This window comes from Condylura cristata, unplaced genomic scaffold (genome assembly GCF_000260355.1).
Source record: "Condylura cristata isolate star-nosed mole 26May11 unplaced genomic scaffold, ConCri1.0 scaffold00022, whole genome shotgun sequence".
Lineage (NCBI taxonomy): Eukaryota > Metazoa > Chordata > Mammalia > Eulipotyphla > Talpidae > Condylura > Condylura cristata.
The window spans coordinates 30,704,711-30,717,471 of NW_004567123.1; positions in this window are offsets into that span (position 1 = coordinate 30,704,711).

Sequence of the window (12,761 nt, forward strand, 5' to 3'; positions counted from 1 at the left end):
GGGTGGGTCAGGAGAGGTCTGCTGCGCCATGTGGGTCACCTCTGGGGCAGGGATCGAACTCCCCCTGAAGCATCTGTGCTGGCTTGTAGTGCTGCATCCTAACCCCTTGTGCCACCAGCAAGGGCCCTCTTAGGCATCTTGTAGTAGCCAAAGAGGCCAGTAGGACAGTAGGAACTCGGGCCCCCCAGCTCAACTTCATCAGCAGGGAGAGAGCCTGTCACTTCCACGGCCTCCCGCGGCCTCAGTTGAAGTCCTGAAGTTACTGCTTATTGGCTGGCCGTCTCTCACATGCTCGTCTATGGCCCAATGGACCTACTCTGATTGGCTGGGGCTGGGCCTGGTGTCTTTCCCTCTAGGCAGGGGGAGGGTCAGTATGAATAGACCCCCATGGCTCAAGAGCAGGGAAGACTCTTGGCAACTCACAGAAAACTTGGGTTTCCTTAGAAATGCAAAGAAAACTCAGAGGGTTCATATCAGAAGCAGTAGGGATGGGGCCGGGCAGGTCCCAGACAACAGACATTGTCCTCAGGGCAGGTGGGAGAACTACCATGTAGTTATCTGACTTTGCCACCAGCTGGCCGGATGACCTTAGTGAGCCCTTCCCCCTTCTGAGCTCCAGTTTCCCTGTCTGGGCGGAGATGACCTCTCGGGTCTCATCCGACTCTGAACTTCTGAGGGCGACAGGTTTTGCTCCCCAAACCGCCCCCACCCCCCTGCACAGACCTGAGCTATGGCTTAGAGGCGTGTGTTCACCCCCTGAGCTTGAACCTGGACTGGCACCCTGCAGGATACAGCCTGTGATGCGGGAGGGCTCGGCTCCAAGGAGAGCCTTTTGCACATCCCCAGTGTTCTCCGTCTATAATTGGCTCGAAAAGAAATGATCTCATCCCTGAACAGTGAGAGAGAAGGCTGGATGGTGGGGGCTGGGCGGCAGCTCACTGGCAGCATCTGACATAGTTTGTGACTAACCCGTTTCCCAGAGGAGGGGAGAGCGAGACCTCGACAACTACATAACATTTTGGGGAAAAAAAAAGTCTTGGCACTAGATTGAGGCACCGCCAGCACCTGGGGCCCAGGGCCTTCCTGTCCCCTGTCCAAACCAGGAGCCCTTCGACGGCCGCTCACAGGTCAACTCGCCCACCTGTTAAGTCAACCCCGGCGGGAAAGGAGGGGAGCGTGGTCCATCCATGGAGCCCTGTATCTTGTGGGGCTTCTGAAGGGGGTTGCAGCCGGCTGAGCTCATTTAAATGCCCATACATTAATTCTGAAAGATGAGCTCCTAATCAACTTTTAAAAAGCTTGTCACAGCACCATCTGCTTGGCGTTTGTCACTATTACATTACATAAGAGGAAAGACATTTTTAAAGAATGTGGCTGCATTTAGTAATTGGATCGCCGGAGAGGAGGCAAGGCAGGGCAGATGGCACCGTGATTCACAAATGCCACGGGCCCTTCTCCGGGGTGTGGCAGCCTCCCCAAATTCCACGCGGTCGTGGGTCGCTTCTTTCCTTCTGACCTTGCTCTCCTCTCTTACTGTCCCACCTTCCGCCTGCTGCCCCTCACCCCACCAGCTCAGGTCGGTTAGGCCAAGGACTCCCAGCAGCCAGTTCTGTGACTCTCAGTTTCCTCATCTGGAAAATGGGACTATACCCCAGCGCTGCTGTGGGGGCTGAACGCCTGGCATGCTGCCTGCCACATGTACCTTGTGGGTACACAGTGGGTGCAGACTGCATGCCTGCTTTCCTTCCCCTCCCCCTGCCCACTCGATCCAACACGTATTTAGGGAGCACCTACCTTAGAGGCCAGGCTGACTTCCCAGATGCGTGACCTGCTCCACTGGCCTTGGGCTCAAAGGGGCCTGGAGCTTGGCTTGAGGCTCCGCCCTCACTGTCTCGACTATCTCAGTGTGTCTGAGCACTTGCAGGGCCTGCGAATTATGTGCCCGGTCCTGCTTCCGACCTCGAGCGAGACCCTGTGTTTGACTGGACGGCCTGATGTTCAAAATAAGCCACATGTTAAACCCCAGAGAGTTCCCATACAAACCTGGCCTATGTGGAAAGCGAGAACATCTTGCCGACGTGGACTGTTGATCTCAAACGCGGCCAACAATGCGCAGCAGCGGGGTCGGGGCTTCCTCCCGCCTCAGCCCATCCATCTCGGAGGCTCTCAACTGCTTTCTCTGCTCATTTATGGTGTGTCTGTGATGGGTCCGGCTTTGCAGCCAAGTCTGTTTCCAGCGTTTGATCTTGGACCTGCGCTCTTGCCTCGGTTTTCCACCTGTAAAATGGAGACGAGGAAGACGATGATCATTCCTCTCGGGGCTGTGAAGCTCATCCTAGTTAACATATGCAAAGCAGCTGGAGCAGCTGGTGTTGTTATTACTATTCTCTGCTTTTGCCTGCTACTCAGGTGCCACCCAGGTTTGAAGGTCGCTCCTTGAGGAGCTGGAAGCTGGGCTTGCAGCTGCAGGCTGTGAGGTCACTTCCTGCTGCCGCCTGCACTCCTTGTCACTTTCTCTCCCTCTCTCTGCCATGCTCCTCTTCACAGTGTGGCCCTGCCTTCTGCTGAGTTCTAAGCATCGTTTTGAGGAAAGGGTCTTCCGCTCCTTACAGCGGCTGAGCCATCCCGCCTCAAGCCCTTTGCTTGGCCACTCTTTCCTTAAATATTTGTGTGGCCATCTTCTCATTCTGGTCCAGCTCAAATACTGCCTCCTAGAGAGGCCTTCCCTGAGCAGCCTAAGAAAAATGGCCCCTGATCTGTTTCCTCCAGTGTCAAAAGTCCACCTAGGTTGTTTTCTTTCCAGAACTCGTTTGTCATCTGTCTCCTAGAGGGTCTGGTTTGCCTTGATCACCCCTGGATCCTAGCACCTAGACCACTCTCAGTGCCTGCTTGCTCATTGTTGGTTGAATGAATGAATGACTGAACTGATAGTGCTTCTTGACTACCTGTCAAGCAGGACAGGAAGGGAAGAGACAGCTCAAGGTCACATAATCAAGAGAGTGGGGATCCAGGTTCCTTGCTTCCAAAGCTTCCCCTGACCCCCGTGGTGGGAACAGAATAGAACACGCAGAACTTTGGGCCTACCCAGCCACTCAGAAGGGGTCAAGTGTGGAATAAAGGTCCAGGGAACAGCTTCTGGGAGTGGTAAGAGGGAGCCAGCCAGGCAGTTGGGAGGAGGGACTGTTTACAGGAGCTGGCAGCCATCTCCATGACAACCGGACAGCCTACAGCTTCCTGCGTCACCGTCACCGAGGAAGAAGGCTTGTGCTTGACTGGGATACAGTGAGGACAGTGGGGGTGGGGGCTGACTGGAGAGTGGGCACCCCGAACAACCATTCCGGGAAAAGGAAGACCTCATTTCTGAGAGCTGCCTGAAGTCTGGAAGGGTCTGGTGATACTAAATAAGTTTATGTGCGTGTGCTTGCGTGCGTGCGTGTGTGTGTAACCCAGCTGTGTGGGGCCAGGCGTCTGGGTTTGAGTCATGGCTTTGCCCTGTGTGCGCTGTAGCATCTTGTGTAAGTGAACTGATCTCTCAGAGGCTAACTTTCCTTCCCTGTGAACTAGGAGCAGATAGCACTTTAAGGGGCTACACAGAAGGTGAAATGAGATGACTTCCTTATAACCTAGAATGTACTGGGGCCCTTGCTGGTGGCACAGCAGGTTAAAGCACAGCACTAGGAAGCTGTCTGCAGCCACTGCAACACGAGTTCGACTCCCCACCAGGGAGGTGACCCACATGGCGCAGCAGACCTCTCCTGACCTTCCTGCTGCTCCCCTCAGCAGTGTGGTTCAATAGATCTGCCTGTCCTGCTCCCCACTCTGTCTCTGGTGAACCCTCTCACGGCCCCTGCACCTCTGGACTGTACCCCACCCAGTTGTATGCAGAAGTAAATAAATAAATAAATAAATAATAACTTAGAATGTACCCTCATTTTTACTAAGTTCTTGAAATCAACTTGCATCTGACTCTAAGTTGTCTTCTGCTGGAATGTGGGAAATTTGGCCTCAACCATACTTAGGGACCCCCTTTCCCTAACTTTTCCCATTCATTTAACAATTTATTTTTAGTACCCACTATGTGCCAGCCAGTGTTCTGGATTCTGGGCACATAGTAATGTACAAAGCAGACAAAAATACCCATCATATAAGATGGTTACAAGTGTTTTGGAGAAAAATAAAACAGGGTGGGAAATATAGACTCTGCAGGAAGGTTGCAATTCTAGGTAGTGGTAGGAGGGAGGTGTCAGGCTTTCACTGAGAAGTGATCTCTGAACATAGTTTGAAGGAGTCATGTGATTATCAATGTAAGAATGTTCCAGGCAGTAGGAACAGCAAATGCAAAGGCCCTGTGGCAGGAAAGTGAGCATGAATGAGGCTGTACTGTGTGGTTGTACTTCTTGCAATGTCTGCATGTGTGGTGTTTGGTGTTTCTACCACTTTCGGTGTGACACGGGTGGTTGCGTGTCTGTATGGGAGTGGAGATGCATGTTGGTGCTTGCTCGGGTATAGGCCTGCAGCGTCTTAGCCTGCACACTTCGGGGGGGCTGTTCATGCAGGTAACGGTGGAACAGGACTTCTGCGCCGTGCATGGCCCTGTGTATCCATACAGGGAATCTATATAGATATGTTTGTAAAAATGCCCACATATATGTGTGTCTGGGCATGGATTCTGCATTACTGTTTCTTTCTCAAAATGTTGTTGTGATGGCTCAGTTTTTGGCTCCCTCTGACGTTTGATTCCATGCTCATGCCTCCATTTCTCCCATGGCTCTCTTTGTCAACCTCCTCCGCATCCTGGCCCTGCCCTGCCCCGGGGATGGAAAGTTAAGGCAGAGGAGGTTTGCCTGAGGTGAGGGAAGTCTTTGCTTCTGGTTTCTTCCAGCATCTGTGCTCATCAGCCCATGCCCAGAATCCAAACTTAATTCGAGCACCTTTTGTTCTTCTAAGACAAGATTTATTGAGTGCCAACTGCTTGCCAGGGGCTTGCATACATTATATATTTTTTATCCTTACGAACATCCTCTCAGAGAGATATTTGTTCATTCGATCAAACATATATTTATTTAGCACCATCTGGTATTCTGGCTGGTCTAGCATTGGTTCCTTATTTGTCTGCTAGCAGTATCCCAGTTTTACTTTGGGGAGCCTCACCTCTCCCTCTCGCAGTTCAAATGGTTCAGTCTGGGCTTTCTGTACCCTCCCTATGGCTCCAGGCATGTATGTGTGTGGCCTGGGTGTCCAATCAGTGTGATCCATCCAGTCCATCCCTCTGGCTCCAGAGGCTGGTTATAGGATGAGCATATGATCCAAATTGATCCAATCAGGACTCAGGCTAGGGCTTGTGCTGCCCTGTTGGGAAAAAGAAACTATCTTTCAACCAAGATTTGTAGCTGTAACAATGAGCGAACTCTAAACCTCCTAGTGAGGGTTCACTGTGCCCAGAAAAGGAAAAAAAAAAAAAAAAAGAACCATCAAAGAACCATCACTATAACTTTACAGCCCCTAGATCAAGCCATAACTGAAGCTATTAACCCAAGACTTTCTAGTTCAAAAAGTTTACAATTAAAAATAACCAGAAAAACAAACCAGGGCTTCCTTGGTGGTGCAAGGGGTTAAGTCTCAGTACTGTGAAGCTGTTGGAAGCCACTCTAGCCCAAGTTTGATCCCCGGCCAGGGAGCTGACCCACATGGCACAGCAGGCCTCTTCTGTCTCGCCTGCTGCTCCCCTCAGCAGTGTACTTCAGTTGATCTGCCTGTTCTGCTCCCCACTCTGTCTCTGGGGAATCGCCCATGCCCGCACTTCTGGCCTGTACCCCAGTTGTACTCTGGCTTATATACTTAAAGAAAGAAATCTTTAAAAAATCCAGCCAGGGCCCTCCCTGGTGGCGCAGCGGGTTAAAGCACAGAACTAAGAAGCTTAAGCCACTTCCGCATGAGTTCGATCCCCGCCTGCCCCAGAGGTGACCACATGGCGCGGCAGACCTCTCCTGACCCGCCCGCTGCTCCCCTCAGCAGTGTACTTCGTAGATCTGCCTGTTCTGCTCCCCACTCTGTCTCTGGTGAATCCTCTCACCCTCTGCATCTCTGGCCTGTACCCCAGTTCTGTACGAATAAATAAATAAATCTTTAAAAAAAAAATCCAGCCAGTTTAAGAGGGCATCTGAGATCCTGTACTCAGGCCAGACATACATTAGCTCCTTTAACGCAGAGCTGACACTGTGGAGAGGGGTTGTGACTAGGAGAGAGCTTCGCTTCAGGGAGGCAAGTGTCCTGGCCAAAGTCATAAGCAGGTCAGTAGTGGGAGCCTGGGTTTGAATTCATGTCTCTTGGGCCTTTCCCCCATCCCACAGAGTCTGAGCTCTGGGCACGAGAATCTGAGGGGGTAATCAACAAAAGAACCAAGTCCATTTTGACCGTCGATTTACTGTGACCTTGATCAAGTCATTTTTGCAATACGAGCCTCTGTTTCCCCATCTGTAAAATGGGGCGAATAGCAGGGCCCCCCATCGAGTTGTCATGAAGGCTGGATGAGATCAACCGTGTAAGCGGAGTGTGTAGAGCAGGGCCAGGCAGGTCGCAGTGAGCGCAGCTATTATGATGATATTATTATTATGATATCTCTTTTATTTTGAACATGAAAGGGCTTTACTCCCTGCTTGCAGCCAACATGCTCCCTGCCTCCCTGCTGGTCCAGGCTCCCAGAGGCCCGGGGTCGTGCCTCCATCCATCTCTTGCCAGGCGGGCAGCCCTGGCTCACTTACCCAGGAAGCAGGCACTTAAGGAGTTGTTCCCCTCGTTTCTCTTTTAATTTTCATTACATAAACTTCACATTTCCTGGAATAGAGATCTTGAGCGGCCGAGCTCATTTGGAAATCAAGTCAGCAAAGGACCTCATTTATATTAATGGGGCCTAGAGTCTGGCTAGCGAGGGGCGAGACGAGGATGGATAGTGCAGATCCCCGGGTGAGCCATGCCAGGCTGAGCTCGGACGCCGCTGGGATGAGCAAATGCCTCTAGATTTAGGCTGGGGCCATTTTCTTCATGAGGGAGGCTTCTGGATGCCAGGATGGTGCAGATTCCTGACCCTCCAATGACTGCCTGCTGTCCTGAGTCAGTTCCGTGCTGTTCATTCACCCTGCCCGACAAGTTGCTATCCGATGAGCCCGCTGGCCTCTCCCATTCTTGGCCAGCACTCTCCTGCTCACTTGACCCTCCCCAGCCACGCTCACCTCGAGAGTGCACCCGCCTCAGGGTCTTTGCACTGGCCCTTGCCTGAAAGGATCTTCTGCCAGTTCTCCTTGAGGCTAACCCCGTCAGTCGGATCTTGCCCACCACCCCCACCTCTGGGATACCATCTGGAGTAACACCCCTCAATCACCCTGATTCAGTCCTGGCTTCATACTCTCACCGCGCTAAGCAGTAAGCACACTGTCTTGGTACTTATTTGCCAATTTATTGGTGCTTGTTTGGTGCGCAATAAATATTTGTGGCGTGAATGCTCTGATAATTCACTCCCCTTTGGAGTGCCTACCCCATGCCGACCTCTGTGCTGAGTGCTATAACACAGCCATGTTGTCTGCATGGAGTTCACAGTCTCGGGCAGAGAGAGGCAACCGACAATAACTAACGCTCATTGACAGCGAGGACTTTACCAACAGCTCACTGAGTCCCCACGGCAGCCCTTAGCATTAGCTGTCACTCCCCAGGTCGTGAGGTGAAAATAACTTGTTCCTAGCTGGTCACAAAGCTAGAAAGTAGAAGAGCCAGGATTTGAACCCAGGCCTTCTGGTCACACCAGTGCTGGGCTAACCAGCTCACTGGGGTCAGAGGAAGTTAGAACCCGGTGCCATGGGTTACAAAGTGACCAGCTGAGGACGCTGCCGGAGCCCAGAAGAAACTCCACCCCTGCCCTGGGTGGGCCCAGAGTAGCACAGCCTCCTTAAAGCTGCCTTAGCCATGCCTAGAATTTTTAAGAGTTTTTAACCTCTATGTCCTCATGCTTGTTACACGTCCACAGTTAAACGTTAAGCAGTGCGTTACTTCAGCGAGGGACAGGCTGTTCATCTTGGTTGGGCACCTTGCTCTTGCTGTTTTTGTTTTTAAGATTTATTCATTTCTGCATACAAGAACTAGGTACAGGCCAGAGGTTCAGGGGGAGGGGTGAGAAGATTCACCAGACACAGAGTGGGGAGCAGAACAGCGGATCTACTGAAATACACTGCTGAGGGGAGCAGCAGGTGAGACAGGAGAGGTCTGCTGCGCCATGTGGGTCACTTCCCTGGTGCTGCAGTGGCTGTGGAGAGCTTCATAGTGCTGTGTTTTAACTCCTTGTGCTAGCAGGGAGGCACCTGGGAGGTGGTTATTATTGCCCTAAGGAAATGGGGGGCTCATAGTGAGGCAGGGGCTTATAGCAAGGTGTGTTCGGTCACACAGTGAATTAATACCAGAATTGGAGCTCCAGTCCAGGCCCAAATGTCTTCACCCCACCAGGTGCCTCTTTCTTCACCACCATCAAGTTGTGAAACGAGGGGGTATATAACGTAGTGTGTCACACATAACACTTATGTCCTGTGATGTCTCACTCTGTCACCTGCCTTCTGTGTGAACTAGGCAGCTCACAAAAGCTCTGGGGCCTTAGCTCTGTGGTCATTAGCCTCCATGATGGCCACCAGGTCAGCACCTGGTGTTTACTCTGCTGTGTTATCCTCTTGCATGGTGAATTGGACTGTCCTGTGAGATCGAAAGGATCTTGAAAATGTGATAGTATGTGCGACTTCCAAGGTTGGATAATAAAGAGACACTGTGACAATGGAATATTATTCAGCCTTGAAAAGGAAGGAAATTCTGATACAGGTTACAACATGGACCTTGAGGATGTGAAGCTTGAGGAAAACAAGCCAGCCACAGAAAGACACTGTATGATCCCACTTATGTGAGGTACCAAGAGGAATCAAATTCACACAGACAGAAAGTTGAATGGTGTTTGCTGGGGAAGGGAGGAGAGTGGGTTTTAAATTTAAAATTTGGAAAAGTTCTAGAGATGGGAGGTGGTGATGTTTGCCTGTCAACATGAAGGCCTTTAATACCTCTTCCCCGTACATATTAAAATGGTACAGATGGCAAAGTTGATGGTATTTGGATTTTGCCAAAATGAAAACAACTTGGGGACATAAAGACATTGTAGCATTTGTCTTTCTCTTGGATGGCTCCCTGGTGGGGGTAAGCCCTAGGCCATATTGTAAGGACATGAAAGATATGCTGCAGAGAGATTCCTGTGGTGGAGAAGCGAGGCCTCCCGCCATTTTCTCTGCTTCATTCTCAATTGTGTAAAAGAAGCAAATCTTCCAGCTTCATTCAAGTCTTCAGACAAGACAGCAGCCCTCCCTGGTTGACACCCTCATCAGAGAGTCAGGTCCAGAATCATCCAACTGAGCCAGTCTTACATCCAGAGTCATGAGATAATAAATGTTCCTTATTATTATTTTTATTTTTAAAAATTTATTTATTTATGCATACAGAACTGGGGTACAGGCCAGAGGTGCAGGGATGGTGAGAGGATTCACCAGAGACAGAGCGGGGAGCAGAACAGGCTGACTGATGAAGTCCACTGCTGAGGGGAGCAGCGGGCGGGTCAGGAGAGGTCTGCCGCGCCATGTGGTCACCTCTGGGGCAGGGTTGAACTCATGCTGAAGTGGCTTTAGCTTCTTGGTGCTGCACTTTAACCGCTGCGCCACCAGGGAGGGTCCTGTTTCTTATTATTTTAAGTTACTGAATGTGGCAGTAATTTGTTAGACAGCAATAGCTAATGAATACTGTTTCTCATCTGTATAATAAAGTTGCTGATAATTTCACAGGTTGTTGATAATTTGATGATTCTCATGATGATAATTTCATAGGTTGCATTTCATAAGGTTGTTGCTAAGAATTAATTGCAGGGAAAGTGAAGTATATGGAATGGGCCTGGCACATAGTAACTGCTCAATAAGTGTTCACCGTTATGCTTTACTGTGCCTCTGATTTCTGGCATTGCGAGGGTTACAAGCTGGACAGTGGCTCTCCATTCAGGAGCAGACATAGGGTCTAGGCTGCTGTGGGAATAATAATGGTGGTCACAAGCGCTGCCATGATGGAGCACTGCGTGCCAGACCCTGGGCTAAGGAAGTTCTGTCTCTGCTGAAGTGGTCGAGTTGCAGATGCTACCTGCTCCCCCTGCAGTCCAGAAAACCAGGATTCAGAGAGTGAAAACAACTGGCCCTAGGTCACACAGCACGGAGCGGTGCAGCCAGACAGTGCACACCAGTGCTTCAGACCCCAAGTTTCCTCCTGAACCTCTAGACTGAGCCTTGGCTGGACAGTCCACCTTGCCCCTTTGCAACGTCCTGTTTGTTAGCACAGAGTTTATGGCCTGACAAATCATTGGCTCCTTCTTGTCTGAATACAGTGTCAAATTCCCTTCCATTTGGAAGGCAGGAGAGTAGATTCTCTTGGAAGTATAGCTTTTCTGATTCTAAGTTCTTCTCCCGGACTCTTTTGATACTCAGAATTGGAAATGAGAAAAATCTCACACACTCACACGCACAGAGAAAAGCACAAAAATATCTGAATTTGGTTTCTCACAGTGACTCCTGAGGGGTAGAATTAGCTCCAAGCCTTTGCAGCTTGGAACCTCCCGATGCCTCCAGCTGGCTCCTCGTGATGTTTGTGGCCAGGTCACGTCCCCGGACAGGCAATGAGCTCAGGACTGGGGCATTGCCACACCCACGCCTCTCTCCGAGGATGGTTGTACAGTCACTGACTGCGCAGCGTTTTTTGAGCTTGGGTCCGTGTGATGTTCACATGGGCAGCAGAGCTGACGGGAGCCCCAGTGGGAGAGGCGGGTGTCGGGGGACAAGGATGTCCACGGACAAGGATGTCCACTCCCCAGTGTAGCAGAGCCGAGGCCAGGCCTGCTTCCTTCAGGCTATTGCTTCTCAGGTGTTTTTGATGAAGAGTTCTAGCTCTGTGACGGGCAGGAGCACACAGGTGCACCCTGGAAAGCTTCACACATCTGTGCCCCACGTCTATGGGCTACACACACTCATCTTCTAGTCGGTCCAGTCTGGTCTTTCAATGTAAAAAAATGCTGGTTTTTCAGCAACTAAGGTTGACGACATCTTGTCTTTACATGTAACATGGATGGAACTTCTATCATGAGTATTTAAAAAAATTTTAACTTTGGGGTTTCATTTTGGCTCTTCTATCATATGGGCCCATGTTCCCTTCATCCTCCACAAACTACCCCCCATCTCCCTCCACCCCACCCACTCCCTCATTCCCTCTGGTAACCTTTAAATTCTTTCACCAAGTCCACATTGATTCCTACTGTATTTTGCCCGTGAGTGTTTTTGGTTATTTATATTCCACAGATGAACACAGCCACCCCACACCTTTCACTTTCTGATTTATTTCCCCTAACAGAATCCTTCGAGGCGTGCGTGGACCTTGAAGGGATGATGCTAAATGAAATAAGTTGGAAAGAGACAGACAAACACTGCATGATTTCTCTCATAGGTGGAAAATAAACAAAGCTGGTGAAGAAACAAAACAAAGCCCTATGAGTCTGGCTGCGTGTTCTGCTTCCCACTCTGTCCTTGGTGTATCCTCTTACCACCACCCCGCACCTCTGGCCTACACCCCAGTTCTTATATGCATAAATAAATAAATCTTTTTAAAAAAGGACAAGTGGATGCTGCTTGTAACGTTAAAGCAGTGGAGAGACAGAGAGGTCTGCTGCGCATGTGGGATGGCTCCTTGGCTGGGGATCGAACTCAGGCCGCAACGGTGATAGTGCTGAGACTTAAGCTCTAGGCCACCATGGAGACCCCAGCGGCCATTTTTAATGGTGATGTTGCAGGACAATACTGTCCGCCTGCAATAAAGCAGAGTAGATAGTGTGTGTGAGGGCTGTTGTCATGAATAGGGCTGTCAGATAAAGGTTTAAGAAGGTGGTACCTGAATGGGTGACGGAGCGAGCCATGTGGCTAGCCTGGAAAGGATGTTCCAGGTAGAGGGGACAGCCAGTGCAGAAGGATGTTCCAGGTAGAGGGGATAGCCAGTGCAGAAGCTCTGAGGTGGAAGCATGTGAGTATATGGAAAACTGGCAGCCAGTGTGTCTGATGGGGAGTCAGGGAGGGGCAGAGTAATAGGACAGGAGGTTAGGGAGGGTTGGGGGGTGCAGAGGGAAAGCATCTTTGGGTGAACCCACACTGGACCTACCTGAGGAACGGAGAAGAAGCCTGTGACCATGGAGCCTGTGGCCAAGGGGGGCTGAGGGTATGTGACAGAAGCAGGCAGAGCCCAGTGTGTGGCCTTGCAGACCACAGCAGGGACTTTGGAGTTTACTCAGAATGTGGTGGGAAGCCTTGGACGGTGCAAGAAGTGATCAGCCCGGCCGTTGGCCAGCATCCCTTGGCCACTGTGGTGAAGTGTCTGAAAGGGCTCAGGGTGGAAACAGGGAGCACTGTCTGGAGGCCGCTGCCATCGCCAGGCAATAGACAGTGGCCCCGAGTTGCAACACGGGGAGGTGCCCAGACCCAGGTCTGTTCTGAAGCCAGGGTCCTCAGGGCTTCTCACAGGACGTTCATTTCCACACCACTTGTTTTTTTTTTTTTTAAGATTTATTTATTTGTGCATACAGAACTGGGGTGCAGGCCAGAGACTCAGGGGTGGCAAGAGGCTTCACCAGAGTCAGAGTAGGGAGCAGAACAGGCAGATCGACGAAG